Source organism: Denticeps clupeoides, unplaced genomic scaffold (assembly GCF_900700375.1).
Source record: "Denticeps clupeoides unplaced genomic scaffold, fDenClu1.1, whole genome shotgun sequence".
Classification (NCBI taxonomy): Eukaryota; Metazoa; Chordata; class Actinopteri; order Clupeiformes; family Denticipitidae; genus Denticeps; species Denticeps clupeoides.
The window spans coordinates 74,613-92,530 of record NW_021629703.1 but is presented as its reverse complement, the minus strand read 5'-3'; the positions used below and the strand labels follow the sequence as shown (position 1 = coordinate 92,530).

The window sequence follows — 17,918 nt, the reverse complement described above, 5'->3', positions numbered from 1 at the left end:
TAAGACACAAACAAAATCGTGGGTGGATGATGAGGACTCCTATGATGAAGCTGGTGGTGTCTGATGAGTATCAAAATCTGCAGTGAAACAACAATACATGAAAAAAGTGAAGTGATTGTCATTGTGAAACACAGACAATCACTTCACTCACAAACATACACATGACATTTAAATAAGTAAAAACAAAATAATGTTTAACATGGAACCATATTATGAAGACATTATAGTAAAGATAAACCTTTCAACTTACATCAGCTGATATGAAGCCTAAAGCACTCAAGTGAAAAAAAAAACCCATAGAGAAAGTGTGTTATTCTGCTGTAAGAATCTCTACTAGCCAGATGGAAAAAAAACTAGGCAGAAGCACATGGAAATTGTGGTCTAAATGCTTGAATCTGGTTAAAAATTGCAGCAGCCTTGGAGCAGTGTGGTGATCCGATTCAAAGCGGAAACATATTTTTGCACATGCAGTCCAAATCAGGGTTTTGGTCCAAATTTGACCATCGCTACTAAATAAAAGCATCGCTATAACAGTGTAAAGCATCATCCGGGACAACATAAAGGGCACAAATAATCAACAAGTACATGGATAATGATAAACTGCTTGTTAACCAATAATAGTTTGAAACATTTTTTAAATCAAACCCTGTAGCATGAATCCCTCGGATCACTTTATATAGATCTATTATTATGGCCTGGCCATTTGAAGTGCTGATAACACAAAAAACACCGATCCCATAATGCAGTGCTTCAGTTACTTACTTCAGTTACGCGTTCTTTATACACAGTGGTGGAATGAATCAAAGTATTTGTACTTAGTTACTGTACTTAAGTACATTTTTATGTATCGGTACTTTAAGTAAAAATAATAATGCATACATTTTATTTTACTCCATTACATTTTGCGGCAATTATCTGTACTTTCTACTCCACTACATTTCTACAATTTATGCCGTTACTCGTTACATTTTATGAACACAATTTCCTCAAAATCTTGCATGAAAAAATAGTTCGCCTATTGCGTTCTGGCGTTGTTTGCCATTTCCTACCAATCAGGTTTTATTAGTTCCAAAGATGGCAGAGCGCGCGTCAGTTCGCAGCACGAGCTGGTAGACGAGACATTCAACATGGACCCAGAGCTGCATCTACTGAGCTCTGAATCACAAAGAAATCCTTGGCCGGATTTAAGAAATTGTCACGTGGGGGCTGGACATGGCGATGAAGGAGGACGCATATGCGCGACTTCACACGACAGGGGTTTAATACAAACTGCACACGACAAGAGAACATTAACACGCAGTGACCTGACGGCGAACAGACACGAACAGGATAGCTTTATACAATTATATAAATATACAGCAGGTGAACACGATCAAGGAACATTACACGAGACGAACATGAAACTCCGGTCCGAACTCCGGATCCGGAGTCACCCCTGCCGGTCCGGATCATGACAGAAATTTATTTGAGTACAAAGGAGCAAAGAATGAGTCCTTGCGATTTCTTTGCATCCCATGCCTGCCTCAACATAAAGAATTGTTGGCATTTAAAAACTCCCTTTCACACTGAAAAAGAACTAGTTCACGTTCATAGTTAATTTTTTTTTTCATTTTGAACCAAGTTCACAGCTCAAAAAATGAACTAGTTCACGTTCTTCAGTTTTTTTTTCTTTTTTTTAACATTTTCAATACAACGTCCTTCTATCTGAACCTCCTTCGGTCTTCTCCTTCTGTCATACCTAGTAGATAACTTGTCATCCACATAATTCTAAGGTACACGCAGTATTCCAGAGTGCACGCACAATAAGCACACCAAACTTTCCAATACACATATACTGTATAATTGCTTGTAATTATTACGAGCAATGACATCAGTACAGGCATAAGTCAGTATATGTACTATGCTTTTACAAAATGGCACACCCCAGATGTTGAGACAAACCATTGTGTGAGTACTTTCTTTAAAAAAAAATACTTTAAAGTACATTTAAAAGTAAGTTCTTAGGACTTTTACTTAAGTAAGATTGTTGATGTAGCACTTCTACTTTTACTTGAGTACATATTTAGCAGGTTACTTGTACTTTTACTTAAGTACTAAGCTTCAGTACTTCCTCCACCATTGTTTATACTGCAGCTGAATCTCTTCAGAAGCAGTTTCCACTAGGGATGTGCAATACCACTGATTTCCTTTTCGGTCAGATTCCAAGTAAAATTCATTGGCGATAGTGATAACTTGTTCTAATCTAATGAAATGTTATATATAATCTAATGAAATGTTGGAAACCCTATTAATGTCTAAGAACAAGCATGGAACACTGTTTGCGAGGTGCTTTGATATTTGTGTCACATCCACAAGCTGATGTGGGAATGAAGTGCAGAGGTTGGACATTCTGGGAAACAATGGTTTATTCAACATAAATAAAATGGCACAAACAAATGGGAAACAAAATGGGAAAACACAATCTAATCCATAGGTGTGTGGCGATTGCCAGAACTGAAACCTGTACACACAAGTTGTACGGGCCACATAAAACGTCACAGCCCTGAAATTCAGATAATAAACCTGAGCGTGAGCTACGACAGCAGTCTAAATCCCAGTCTAAAATTCTCAATCCCAGTTCTCCATTATCCTCCAGGACCCGGTCATCTTAATCATTATGCCCAATCATGCTTAAGTGTATTCTTCCTGATGTGCAGATTTAATCTGGACCCAGAGCGGAAGGCCACTGAACGAACACTGTGGGAGGCACTAGAGATCGCCCAGCTCATGTCTGTTGTCAAGGCACTGCCTGGTGGCTTGGGAAAGATGAGATGTCCTGTCTTTTTTTTTCTTTTTAGGGCCCTGTTATAATGATCAGCGCATGATATTTAGGGTATTTAGGGTGTCAACATAACCACTTTTAAAGTAGAATGCCACGGGTCAGTTGCTGTTGTATGGACAGATACTTTCATTGGGATTTGCACCAGTTTTTTGCTGTTTGTGTGACTTTACATTTACACATTAAAAACATTTTAAGCTTCAAAATGAAACCCGTAATTGAACCCGTAATCAGAAGGCTGCCGGTATGAGGAAAATATTATTTAGGCTAAGAAGTATGGCAGACGTCTGAAAATAACTCAGATACATAAATACACGTTACTGATGTAGTAATATTAGTACTGAGGTCCAGAGTTCCAGTATACCAGTTTTAACAGGGGGAACCATATGGTCTGGGTACCAGGAAATACTTTTCCCCTTATTATTTAAGATAAGAAGAATGGCAGATGTCTGAAAATCAGTCAGGTACATAAATACATGTTACTGATGTAGTATTGGGGTGGTTATATCCTGGGTACCTGGCAAAAATGTTCCCCTTCATTTTTAGAGAGGGGGGACCAGACATCAGATAAGTACATAATTACACTTGAATACAGGAAACAGCCACTCATAATACACTTTTACAACTAGACTACTGCATATCTACTAAAGACATGACGTCATGATTTGAAATCAGCGCACCAGGAGGAATATGGGGGAACTGAATTTCCCGTAACACCTGCCCACCTCTGCCGTGTTTCTGGTTCACCTGCATGCAGAAAGGGCCGTTGTCGGGGGAAACGTAGTGGCGTGCTGGTCAAACAGAAGGCCCGCTTGCTGCAATCTCATGTTGCTTTCTCTGGAGACATTAGATCGGCACTTCGCTTCATCCTGTGGTGTTCTATCGAGCCTGTCTGGTTCTGGTTCCTGTTATCGGCTTGGACGAGGAGCAACAGACCCCTAGATGGTGCTGTGACTCATGAACAGGAACCAGGGACAAGAGGTCACATTTTTGAAAGGTGCTGTCAGATATTGTGACTGTGCTGTAAGTAGAATAGAAATGCAACTCAACCACACCCAACCATTTCAGGGAAGTTCTGTTTATTCACTTACACCTGTAACTAATACATATATGAATCATTATAACTGTAATTAGCACGTTTATGACCCCAAAGAGCTCCTGCTAAACCCTCGGGTTGCTATCAAACATTTATAGCCAGTAATACGTGAAGGTAACAGAATGTAATGATTTAACATGTACAAATTAATTTAATTTTGGCATGCAGCACAGCGGAACACTGTCGAGATGTTCTTTGTGTTAATGCACTGTGCATGGAACCGGTCAAAGATGTCGCAATGGAAATGTAACAAAAGCAGTGTCAATACAACAGCCTGAATATCAGAAGCATATACTGTGGAGGGAAAGAGTGTTTGTTATCTTCCCAATTTCTTTTTTTTTCCTATCAGTGTGTCACACTTAAATGTCAGATCATCAAACAAATTAAACATTTACAGCATTTATCAAATTAAACATTTCAAGACTTTTACCCTGACAGAGTCCTTTTCTGTCACAACCATGCGGGCATGACGAGGCAGCTTTATCCAATTGACACAGGTTAAAACGATTAGGGAACATTACACAGGACAACAGTGAAACTCCGGTCCGGGAGTAACACCTTTCGGACCGGATCATGACATTTTCCAGTTTTGAGAGCTCTGCTCTGCCCGTGATCCCAAGTACAACAAGTGCAGTTCTGTGCTCAGGATTGTGACAGAGGACATAAAAAATTTGGTCCTGACCTCTGAGTATGTCTAGTATAAAATTGTAAACGCTAGATGTCACAATGAATACGCCCATCTATGGGAGCGAATAATAAACAGAGCTGCACTCTTGGGACGGGGTAGAGCTCTTTTTAAATGAAAAAATGTCTATCAGGTTCAAGGTGGCATACAAGATTAAAACAATAAGCAATTCTTATTGTCTTGGTTTGTTACAAATGTCAGATATGTATTTTGCTACTAAACTGCAAAAAAATTAATAGATCCATACTTTTATGTTCAATATGTAATGTGCATTTAGGTATTTTTTTTATTGGAAATAAACTTAAACTACACTTCTACTACATGCAAAACAATGCAAATACAAACTCCACAAAAAAGGCCAGCAGTATTAGTTGAAAGACCCTGGCAATCTCCATGATAAGACCCATAGCGTTACCACTCATAGATTTATAATTATGCTGTTACAGGCATTTGTATAGATCTGTAGAGAACTATAGACATTGAACTGTACACAAAAATAAATGCGACATCTAGTGTTTATATCTATGCTTCACGCTTAGCACAATGCATCTGTAAAAATGTGTAATATAGCATAGTTCATAAATAATTTGTCATTTAAAGTATTTCTAGAGCAACACCCTCTCCAGACTACCTGACTTATGACTTAAGCACTGGCCATGTCTTACGGTCTGTGTCCTTTATTCATTAATAATTTAGTGGGTCAAAATTTTAACATTGAAAATCAGGTGTGTAAATAGAGTCTGGAAATTGTGGCCACTAAAAAAAATTAATATATAAGGCAAAACATTATATATGTGAAGGTGTGGATTCAGTCTTTAATAAAGTGAATAGAGTATATATTTTTTACAGTGCTTAAAAATGGGATGTATCACAGATAAGAGAACAGAAAATTGCTGACTGAAAATTTTTTGTCCATATTTAGAAAAAATTATGCTGACCAGAACAAGGCACATGTTTCAGGCTTTTAAAACTCTAAAAGTACACATTCTGCTATTATTCCATATGATTGAGTGACATGGGAGCGATGCTTGAAATTATTGTTTACATATACACATTCTAAGTAACCCAGTGATGCCATGGTTGGTGTTAAGAGCGTTATGACAAGTTATGATTTTACAGCATTTATCAGACACCCTTATCCAAAGTGACTTACAGGGACAGTAGATACAGGGACAGTCCCCCCCTGGAGCAACATAGGGTTAAGTGTCTTGCTCAGGGACACAATGGTAGTAAGTGGGATTTGAACCTGGGTTTTCTGGTCCATAAGCGAGTGTGTTACCCACTAGGCCACTACCACCCATACATTATGATGAAAGATGCCTGGTTTCTGACTGGTGTATTGTTCATAAATTAAGCACTGGCCATGTCTTACGGTCTGTTTTTTTTCTCTCCTTTATCTATACTTTAAATTAGTATCAGATTTTTGTCAACATGTGAACACTGAAAACTGTTTGTATCATAAATTAGAGAACAGAAAACTGCTGACAGTTTGTCAACGTTTAGAACACAGATTTAAGATATGCTGACAAGAGCTTTGAATTGATTGTAAGATTGGGCGTCGCAAGACCATGCTTTTGTTTTGCATAGCGGCCGTCTACAAGAAGAAATGTGACGTTCCTGTGCCAATTGTTGTGCATGAAGATTCAACACCTCCGTTTTTCATGCCTTTTGTCGGACGGCAACGTGTGAGGTGTCGGCCGGGAGGCACCGGGGGGCATGACATCAGAAACAATAGGTTCTGATTGGTCTGTGACTACTTTCTGTAGGCCAGTGACAACTTCCTGTAGGCCAGGGGTATAAAGGTCTGCTCACATGTGGGGAAGGGACACTTTTTTCTTTTCTTTTCTTTCCCAGCTGTCTTTCCATCGAAACCGGATCTTCTGGTTTTCGAGCCTGCTCTATCATCTCATTATTTCTCATGACTCTTTCTCCCTCTCTCCCTCTTTACTCTTTCTTCTCATTTTTGTTTTCTCTGTAACCTTGGTACCTTTTTACATTTAATATTCACATGTAACTACAATAATTATTTACCGGTGTTAATAAGTTAGAAATTGTTCATTTTTAACCTCTATTGTACCATGCCTCTTTCTTCCAGGTAACATCAAATTGGAGTGGTTGAATACAGTGCTTTTGTGTGGAGGGAGAAAGAGTTTTTAAAAAGACCGTGTGGGGGGGTGAGAGAGCAGAGTGTAGAAAAACTCTTTCTCCCTCCAGACCAGACCTGCAGCACCATCTCTGTCTTCCAGACTTCCTGGTTTAATGATTAAGGACTGGGCAGATGCTTATATGGCATTCAGTTTTAGCGTAATCAAACTGTTCCATAATGTGAAGAAAGGACATGAGAAGACTTTACTTTACTTGGCAGACACTTTAATCCAAAGCGACTTACAAGTGGAAGACACCAGCAATTCTCATTCGGTTTCCATAGATTTTGAATTTAAAAAAACGAAGAGCCCTGACCATGCCTAACTTGTCCAGAATAGAACACCAGCATAAAGACAAAGTTTACAGAAACGTCTTTATACGGGATGTTCTGCCTAGTTTTTGTGAGTGTGAAAAGAGAGGCTGGAAATTGTGGCCACAAAAAAAGGTCAAATATATGAGGCAAAACATTAAATATGTGAAGGTGTGGATTCAGTCTTTAATAAGGTGAATAGAGTATATATTTTTTACAGTGCTTAAAAATGGGATGTATCACAGATAAGAGAACAGAAAATTGCTGACTAAAAAATTGTGGCAGTTTGTCCATATTAAGAAAAAGTTATGCTGACCAGAACAAGGCAAATGTTTCAGGCTTTTAAAACTCTAAAAGTAAACATTCTGCTATTATTCCATATGATTGAGTTACATGGGAGCGATGCTTGAAATGATTGTTTACATATACACATTCTAAGTAACCCAGTGATGCCATGGTTGGTGTTAAGAGAGTTATGACAAGTAATAATTTTACAGCATTTATCAGACACCATATACCATATATTTAATATATATACATCGTTATATATTAAATAGTTTCAATCTAGAATTAGTGCACTGCATTCCATAAAATGTACAAAGTGGTGGAATCACGGGAAAAGAAACTGGACTAGTAAACAGGAAAGTTGCGGGTTCAAATCCCGATCTGCCAATGTGCCACTGAGGTCCCCTTGATCAAGGTACTGTCCCCACATACTGCTCCCTGGGCACCTTTCATGGCCGCCCACTGCTCACCAAGGGTTAAATGCAGAAGACATAGTCCTTGCTTGGTCTTTATCACAATGACAAAAACAATCACTTTCACGTTCACTTTTTGCATGTAATGCAATTATCTACTGTCAATACTGCAGTTAAGTGGAGTTATTAAGAATAATAATTACACTGCGTTTAAAAACACAGTACTTGTGAACATCCAAGCATCTCATAGTCCCTTTATATAGAGAAAACACAGATAATAACTCATCATACAGTATGTGAAATATTACAAAGTAGGAATCAGTGATGTCTTGTTCCATATGATTTAGTAACATGAGAGAAATGCTTGAAATGATTGTTTACAACTACACATTCTATATAATCCAGTGACAACCCAGTGGTTTGTGTTAAGAGAGTGACGTGTATAGTGTGTATAATGAAGACGACTAGTAATTACGAAAGAAGCAACACTAGACTGTACTTCATTCGGGTTGGCTGGACATGGCGAGGAAGGAGGACGCATACGCACAATGTCACGAGACAGAGGTTTTATTACATGGTGCACACAACATCCGGAGTAGCCCCTTCCAAACCAGATCATGACAGATTGCACTTTTAGTGATTAAGCACATTGGAATTTTACTTTTTCTATGACATAAGAATAAAAACAATTAAATAATCAGCTTCATAAAAATTGTTTCAAGCAAGGAATTTTCAACAAAAGATTGACTCAAGATACACAACATATTATGTTTTTAAATCATTTGTCTGTTATGAATGAATTCTAAATACATTGAACACCAGGGAAGAACAACAGAGCCTTAAACCATTGATTTTCATTACACACTAATGCTTCCCAATCACACGACCCTGGGTTTGTAAGGGGTTCTGTGTCCCCATTCCAATACAACGTCACCCATTTCGGTTATTAAATATGGATGGATTTACATTTTCCCTCACCACGACTCTAACCCTTTGGCTTCTTTGAAAGCTCTCCCTAAAAGCAAACCGGATGAGCTCTTCTCGAATATTTTGATTCTGGGGAATCAAGACCTGAGCTATAGTGGTGCTTTGACCACTGTTCCGCCGACAATTCAGCTGAATTTGAAAGTTATGGAAGCCACCTGCCATTCCTTGCATGTCAATGCGTAGGTACCTTGTCTGGATTAAATTGGACCTTGCCTGGGTTACCAGATGCCAACTATGCCAACGGTTCACACAATCGTCTACGTCGTTACTCCAACGACGACCATTTAGAATGCAGTTGTTATTATCTTGCTCTGCGTATAAAACAATCTGCCGGTTTTCACCATCAGGGAATTCATGGATAGGAATCTGTGACCCTGGGTTGCCACTCTGCCTTTTTCTGCGGGTAGATGAAACGTAGAGACACTCTGCTGGTTCCACAGTTCCACAGTAGTTCCACGATGCCCCCCTTGTCTTGCACCATTTGTACTTTTCACCATTTTCAGAACAGTCATTTAGGCATTGTTCATCCTTGTAAGTAACACCTTGCTGTGGAGAGCAGTAGTCCCAACCTTGCTCAGTTGTGCACCAGTAGTAGTCTACTTCCATGTCATAGTGACAATCATCCAGACATTCTTCATGGTATGTGCTGCTGTAGTAAATCATTTCTTTTGGCCTCGTAAAGCCACAGTAGCCCCAGGTCCCAGCAGTATTGTAGCACCAGTAATAAGAATAGCCATGGCGCCCACAGGGGTGATTGTTCTTGCAAGGGATATATTTGTAATCATAGCCATTATCAGTAGAGCAGTATTCCCAGTCACCTCTGGTTTTGCACCAGTAGTAATCGGAAGAGCCCATATGGCAGCTGCTGGTGCACTGTCGAATTCCACTGCTGTAATAGTTGTTCCTCACAATCTTTGTCACATCCTCACAGTATTCCAATCCTGAATCACTCCCTTGAAGATCAGCACCAGCCACGAAGATGGGCCACTGTGAGATGTAGATGTAGGTGATGAAACAGATGAGACGAAATACGGAGACAACTGGTTGAGGCATTCTTTTGGTGGAAAATTGAATGAGGTGGAATGACAGTTCTGCTGCAGTTCTCTTCCTCTTTATTTATAGCTTGACAATGGACAACACCCTTTTCTCTCAAGTGCCAACCCCCTTCTCTTTTCTAAAGTATTGAAAAATAAAGAAGACAAAATAAATGAATGTGTGTAGCGGTTCTTCTTCTGCGTTGTGTATTTTTTTATTTTGCTCTTCGAACAGCAAATGACAAGATGACACAAGAGATTTGCTTAACCACGTGTATTCTGCACAAAAAGCAAGGTCGCGTCAGAACGTTGCGTCACACATTGTGTCTCCTTTCTGCACCTCTCTCTACAATATACAGTATTATAAGAACATACAAAATATTCACAAAATAACAGACATACAAAATATTCCTAATATGTATATAATTTATAATGAAAAAAGAAATAACATTTTGCACAACAACCCCACGTACCTCTTACAGCTCACGCCATGTGTTCACCCCCCCCCAATTGTTGGGGGGTGATCAGAGGTTATAACTCACATAACTTTTTACAATAACCATAAATTGAACAAACAAAAATACAAAAACCTATTTGACATAACCAGAAACACTAACATACTTAGACATTCTACAATTAATTAAACACCCGGATTGTCACTATAATTCCTTTACCCACACCAGAATACAAGTAACAAAAATAAAAGTCTTTAGAAAATAAAAGACACAAAGCACACATTTAGAGAAATACACTTATACATCTAGTGTAACCACATCACTCCGGCACATGTGCAGCAAAACTTTAAACTGAATATCATTCCTATTGTTAGCTGTAGTCTGCTGATATTTCTTTCTCTCTTAATAATAAATTAAAATTTTATTTGTCATGTACACAGTCATACACTGTATGATATGCAGTGAAATGCTTGTGCCACTGCTAAAGACCACAATATTGCAAGTATTGCAAGTATTCAAGTGTTACAAATATTGCAAATATAAACAAATATTGCTTATTTATGTTTTTAAACATAAATTATATGTAACGAGTAGAGTGAAGGTGTGCAAATGACTGGGGGTATTGAGTCCAGAAGTTGTTGAAAGTGCAGGAATGTATTAGAGTTCTGTCCTATGTAGAGTTCGTATAGCCTCTCTGTGTTGGACTTCAGGGAGCAAGAAATAAACGGTGCAGGACCAAGAGAGCTTCCCTGATCGCAGCCGAGAGAACAGTCCATTGTTGTTCTCCATCTTGCTGTAGATCGATTGAAGGTCCAGTGATGCATTAGGTGTAAAGAAATAGAAGAGGTCTTGTGTATATTTGAATAAAAGAAGATTACATGACCAGACCGTTCCGGCAGCAGTAGATGATCTGACTGGCTGGAGCGACATCTAATAAACAAGACACTGAAGTAGCTCCTTATTTGAATTGTCAGTTCCACCTTAAATACTGCTCAGCATCTGCAGTATTCAGCAAGTAGTTCAGCGAGGTCTACAGCCAGGTTTTAAATCTGTATATGGTGATCATCGTTGTACCCACTCAACATCCTGAACTATTAGAAATGGTATGAAGTATTACCTGTCTGGCCCGATACTGTTTTCGCTTAACATTTCACATGGGAACTGTATAATGGATTGATGAATGGCATTATTTATTATAATTTTTTTTTTTTAAAACTAAAAAAAAAACAGTTTAAAAGCCCTGGGTCACTGAATACGCACTTGTTACGGTTAAAATAGGATGTGTAAAAATATCAATTAATACCTTCCTGGGCCAAAACATTTTTCACTGTGAAATTGAACTGGGAACTTTGCTCCTGTGCACATAGATTTATTATGATTATGGAAATTTCAATGTAAAGTAACTAGTATTGCAGCCTGTTTTTGAGGTAGAACAGACAATTTGAATAAGGAGCTGTGAATGAGAAGCTAACTTCTGCGCTGTTGTGTACTCTTAATTCTATCACATCCATTTATGTGGGGCGTGAGCACAAGTTGGGGTGTTTGCCCAGGGCACCAAGCCGGCTACGGTTAATCTCACCAATATAGATGTGAAACAGTAATTCATATTGGGAGTCTGCTGCGTTACTTCTCATATTATCCTATTTGTGCGCTTTGTGTGGCATCCAGCTTGGGCTAACAAGCTCCTGCCACAGTCAGGAAATTCCCTGCGTAACATGGTTGTGATGCGTCGGATGCTTTTAACCATCACCCGCGCCCGGGGAGCAGTGTGTGGGAGCAGCAACTTTCTGATTATGGGGCTGCTTCCTTAACCGCTAGGCCACCACTGCCCCATTCCAATAAATTAAATGTAATTTATTGGAATTTTATGTGACAGAGCAACACAAAGTTGCAAACAATTGATAAGTGAAAGGAAAATAATTCATGGGTATTTTTAGTGAATAAATGTAGTAGTAGGATGATAATAAAATGCACACGCTCTCAATAGCAACACATAAAACTAACCACTAGATGGAGTCAAATTATGGTGATTTATTGTTATAGAGAAGATCGGCAACATTTGGCCACATGGGTAGCAAGAACATTCACAGCAAGGTCTTCCACATGCAAACATCACAATGGAGCTAACCCCAGATCTTTTATATGCTTGATTGATGATGCAATAATGAAGGAACTGCCCGCACATGTACAATAAATACCTTTTAGTTTATTTTCTAATTACTTTGGTGCCTTTTCAAAGAGGGCATCACATATTAAAAAACCTCACACTGAACTTCATGGCCCTAAGCTAGATGGTAGAAGGAGGTTGTTTAATACTTTTGTGTATTGCTTAACTCTGTATGCGATACATTTTACTAAACGTTTCGCAGACATTTCAGACAATTTATAGCAATTTTTATTCATTGTGCCACTGAACAATAAACATCTTTACTTTATTCAGCCCAAAGCACATCATATTTCCACCGCCCTCTGAATGCCTGTTACATAACACTTGCACGACAGTCGTGTCGATTAAGGACAGTGGCGCCTGGAGGGACCGTGTGCGTGTGTCTGCCTGACTTCCATTCTTTGCAACCTTCTCTCACACGCATGCACGTCGCATTCGCGTCTTCTGTGTCGCCGTGCAGTCGCATTCTAATGCATTACCATCAACGTGAAATGCGACGTCCGGTTCGTGGGTCCAGTTCGCAGCGGCGGTTTAAATGCTGGCGAACCAGGGTGGCATCCTGCCATGGGCGCAGCAGGCTACCAAACGTTTATTAAGATTCTGTAAATTATTATTTTTGTGCACGAAGTGCAGATCTGCTGCCTCCGGCGTTGGCGGGTGGATGGGGGCACAAGGACGGTCCCCCCGCCGCCGCCTGTCTGGGGGGGGCATGGGAACTGCAGTTTTTTGCCAGCGTGTGCCATTTCGGTTCCCGGCTCCTTGATTTTCACTCAAAATAAGCTCCTTTATGTAAGAGCTTTGATCGCTTAAGAAAATGTAAACGCTTTTCTGACTCTTCATACGGACTCACTGGACAGACTTTTATTTTGACATATGAAGTGGTCGCCACCGGAAATGCAGCGACGACAGGTTAGAGGTGTTGAGTTGCGGTGAGTTTTCGAGCATGACGACACGCACACAGCCGTTCAGCGTTTTCGGTACAGACTGCCGAAGGTTCTAGTGTTTGGCGCCGTAGTCTGCGGCTTCACATGTACCAGGTAACTAACATGTAAACTGAAGTGAAGTGGAAAACTAGCAGAACAGGTACCAGAGCTTTGAGGTTACTTAAATGACGTAACATCGCTTGGATATGAGCATCTCGCCAGCTCTGCTTTACCTCACATGGGTTCATGAGCAGAGGTGTGTATTTTCACATTTTACATAGCTGTTAATAACACACGAGTTTAATCCCAAGCATCCCTGTTGATCCAGGTGAAGACTGTCTCATTTTTCCTCCTCTGTCTCTGTGTTTAAGGTGACATGGCCATGACTGTTTCACGCCTGACTGTTCGCCTTGCCGGTGGGAATAGTCACAGACGTAGTTTCCGCTTCCATCCTGGTCCCTCCTATAAGGCAGTGGTTTTTGACATGTATGGGGTGTTGATCCCACCGCCCGTGCCTGCCGATACAGGTGAACCAACATTAGGATTAGAGGACGAAACACAAACAATTACAGAATTTGAAATGTCATTTACTGTTCCTTTTCTTGTGCATGAAACACAAATTCAGGATAGCTGGTGCAAATATTTAACTGTCATTCATCACTTTGTGTAGGGACAGTGTCTGTGTCTGAAGAACTCCTGTAATTTCTATAATCCTGTAAATCCTACAATCATTACAATCTGAATTCATCTGGTTTTCCATCTGTGCTGTTTTTGATGTCAGAGTGGGAAGGAAGGAATGGTGTTCCACCATGCCATGTCGAGGAGGTTTATGAGAGCTTATGTTTGTGGAGACTTTCAGCCACGAGTGCACCGCAGTAGTAAGTCAAACATTTCCCTAACTTACTACAACATGTTGTATCTCTTGAACATGCATAAACACGAATGTTCACAATAGATATTAATATCTTTACATATATTCATATAATACATATGAGTCAGCAATTTATGGTGATTACAACTAATATTCGTCTTGTCTCAAGGCTGGCTTTCCAATCAAGGTGGATTTCAGCTCATTTCTCCAGGCCCTGACCTGGGGTCCTTTCACTCAACTCCACCCTGTCATGGAGGAAGCTAACCAGTGCGTCCGTGCTGAGGGCGTGAAAGCAGCTCTTCTCACAAACAACTTCCTGTTGCCAGGTGGAGCCTCTTTCCTGCCTGTGAACCGCTCACACTTTCATGTGGTGGATAAATGAGAGATTTCTACTTTTTCCAAATGTACACAGTATTAGTCGATTATCTGGAAAATGAAACAAAAAAGATGGTAAAAACTAAGGTTTTAAAGATATTTAAAACATGGTTATCTCTCGCAATGTAACATTTTTACTAATTTCAATGGAATTCAAAGCAAATTATCATAATCCAAACATTCAAAGTTCAGTTTGTATATGTTATATTGAAAAGTGCATCAGGCTAAATTAAAATATTCATACAATGCACCACATTTTAACTCTTAGTACTGTCTATCATATGTCACACTTAACAGGTACTGGACGGCCAAGCGGGGTGCAGCAGTGGCAGTCGGCGAGGCAAAATCTCGGGTGCGGGAGGAGTTCGGTCAGGCCATGGAGAAAGACTATCGATCAGCTCCAAAGAGGTTCTGGCAAACCATCCGACGCCTCAGGAGAGGAAGGCAGCAACTCGCTCACACTGTTTTCAGTGGGGATGGGGAGCTGCTGACCTCAACTGGTGCTATATTCGGGCGGTGGAAGGAGGAGCTCCTCAATCCCACCGATGCGCATTTCGAGGAGGAACCAGGGCTGGGATGCCTGGATATGGACTGTCCAATCTCAAAGGTAAAAGTTGCTGAGGTAGTCAAACAGCTACACAGCAGCGGAGCCCCAGGGGTGGATGAGATCCATCCTGGGTATCTCATGGCTATGGATGTTGTGGGGCTGTCATGGTTGGCATATCTCTTGGTCATCGGGGGCTGTTCTTGTGGAGTGGCAGACTGGGGTGGTGGTCCCCATTTTTTAAGAAGGGGGACTAGAGGGTGTGTTCCAACCTCAGCCTCTCTGGAAAGATCTACTCCAAGGTACTGGAGAGGAGGGTCCGGTCGATAGTTGAATCTCAGTTTGAGGAGGAGCAGTGTGGTTGTCGTCCTGGCTGTGGAACTGTGGACCAGCTCTTTACTCGTCAACTCAATATCATCTGGATCCAATGGACCAGGGGAGTTGAGACCAACACCTAGAGACCATGAATAAAGAGCAACACCATGGATAAAGAGCAAAATCAGCATAAAAAATTCAGACCCGGCCTGCCTGCACACGACAGACACATACCTGCATCAGATGAGGCATCTGAAGCAAATGAAGGAATCTTCAAAAGCTGAGCTTTTTTCTGCTTTGGGGGGGGGGGGGAAGCATTAATTATTATATGAAATGCCAATACGATAAGATAGCAGACAACACAAGGATAATGGCTCATTAAAGCGTTTAGAAACTGTACATGTTTATGGACAAATAAGTCGCGGGGGAGAAAAACAGAGTCTTCACACATGAGGAGCCCGTGGACACCAAATCTGGCAGCGAGACCTGAGGGAATCCGAGTCTTCGGCCAGGCTGGAGGTGAAGGCTGTCCGGACTGAAGTCCATATTCAATCTGCCCGCTATGTGCATTCCCTCAAGGAATGACGGAGGCACGACATAGAGTCAAAAACGGGGTTTATTCTGGTCTTAACAACCTGTGAGAACTGCTCACAAAGAAAACAAAAGAAAACTTTGCATTAAAACAAGTTCTTGCATGTTTTCTCATACATTTGAAACAACGTATTGATCACAAATAAAATATTAAAAGTCAACAAACCTCGTGAGCTGACATCCATGAGAGGCTAAATATTTTCTTATGGCTGTAGTTTCTTCCCAACATTGCTTTGCTTATTTCTTTTTTAACCTTTTAATTCTCTTTCTCTTCAGTGGCGCCAATCTGCAGCAACGCTGTGCAGACGGCGTGAGTGCATATATAAAAAGGGGGCGGAACCTTAAACCATAATAATTATTCCGTCTGTAATTCACTACTAGATGGCGAAAAAACAGTAAACTGGATTGACAGTTCAAAGAACATTAAATGTAAATGACTGTTACACGCAGGGGATTACAACGCAATCGGTGGCAAATTCCTGTGAATTTGCAGACAGGCTATCGATTTATCTTAACAGCGCCCTGGTGACGAAAACTGACACGAAGTAAGCAGTTTTGGTAGTTTGGAGAGTTTAGAGAGAGAGAGTTATAAGAGTGATGAGAGAAGGAGAAGTAAGAGAATGGAGCCAGCTACGAAGAGGAGGATTTGCCCTGTGTGGGAACATTTTGAGCACATAACTCATAATAACGTAAGCTAAATCTAACATAATTTCAGGTGCATTATGTTTGCTTTTCAAGAACTGTATTTTTCACTGTTTCTTATTTTATTCAAAGGCGAGGTGCTTATTGTGTTCCAAGACAGATAACAGACATTTTATTTATTCTCAGCCACCAGGAAACAATAGCTGGATAAAGCCCTTGACTCCATGATAGTGAAGGATACACAGCCCTTCAGTATTGTAGATGATAATGGATTCAGGACATTTGTTTCCACGTGAACCTAACGTGATCCCTGTTAGGTTCCTCCTACAAGGCAGGTATGTATGGGTGCATGCATGAAAGACATGAGTACTTTATTGTACGGCTCACACTATATATTTGTTTCCTTTAGGCTCTGAAGGCCATGGTGGAGGCCGAGTATGAGTCAGCCAAGGAGAAGGCTAAGGCTAAAGTGGAAAAGGTGGCTGCTGTTAGTCTTACATCTGACATGTGGACATCCATCAACATGGATGCCTACCTGGCTGTAACATGCCATTTTGTGGGTAAGAAAACCCCGCTCAGTTCAGTGCTGTTGGGAGTGCATGCATTCCCCCAATCACACACAGCAGAAAATATAGCTTGTGTGAAAGCTTCCCTGATGGAGGACTGGGGAATCACTAATAAGGTGACATGTATGGTCACTGATGGTGCTCCCAATATGGTTGCCTATGTGAGAAAGCTGAATCTGGAGCATCATATTTGCATTGCACACACGCTTAATCTGATTGTGAAGAAGGCTCTTGACCAGCACCCTGTGCTCATTGGCATCTGGGCCAAAGCAAAGAAGCTGGTTGGCTACTTTAGAAGCATCACCACTGCTAAGGTATGCTCTTTCCCTTTATTGCAATTTATAAGAACGCTAATAGTTTGTGTGTGTTCCTACTGCAGTGATTTATCAGTATTCCATCTGTATCTTTACAGGAAAAACTTACACAAGTGCAGATTCATCTGGGGATGGAGAAAATGAAGCTAATGCAAGAAGTGGAGACCAGATGGAACAGCACATATTTGATGCTGCAATGTTTGGTTGAGTAGGAGCAGCTTTAGCTGGTGCCTTTTCTTTATTGTCTCCCTTCTACAATGTTTCTGCCTCTAAAGTTGTCCCCCGGATGTAAAATGATAAATAAATAAAAAAGGAATCGCTTAAAACCAAAAACTGAATGTTTATTTCTGAATAAACATTCACCTGTTCTGTACATCATCGT

At 40.4% G+C, this 17,918-nt stretch overlaps 1 long non-coding RNA gene across 4 annotated transcripts; it reads left to right on the top strand.

Moving 5' to 3' along the window:
* The first annotated feature begins 12,749 nt into the window (after positions 1–12,749).
* LOC114772176 (uncharacterized) lies at positions 12,750–17,869 on the top strand. Of its 4 annotated transcripts, XR_003743885.1 has the most exons (8): positions 12,750–13,574; positions 13,690–13,845; positions 14,100–14,196; positions 14,359–14,515; positions 14,862–15,171; positions 16,843–16,991; positions 17,066–17,536; positions 17,635–17,869. It is a non-coding gene; the product is annotated as an uncharacterized LOC114772176 (long non-coding RNA). The 4 variants fall into 4 exon arrangements; XR_003743884.1 differs by having other exon boundaries at positions 12,750–13,324; positions 14,862–16,991; XR_003743886.1 differs by having other exon boundaries at positions 12,750–13,432; positions 14,862–16,991.
* The last annotated feature ends 49 nt before the right edge of the window (positions 17,870–17,918 follow it).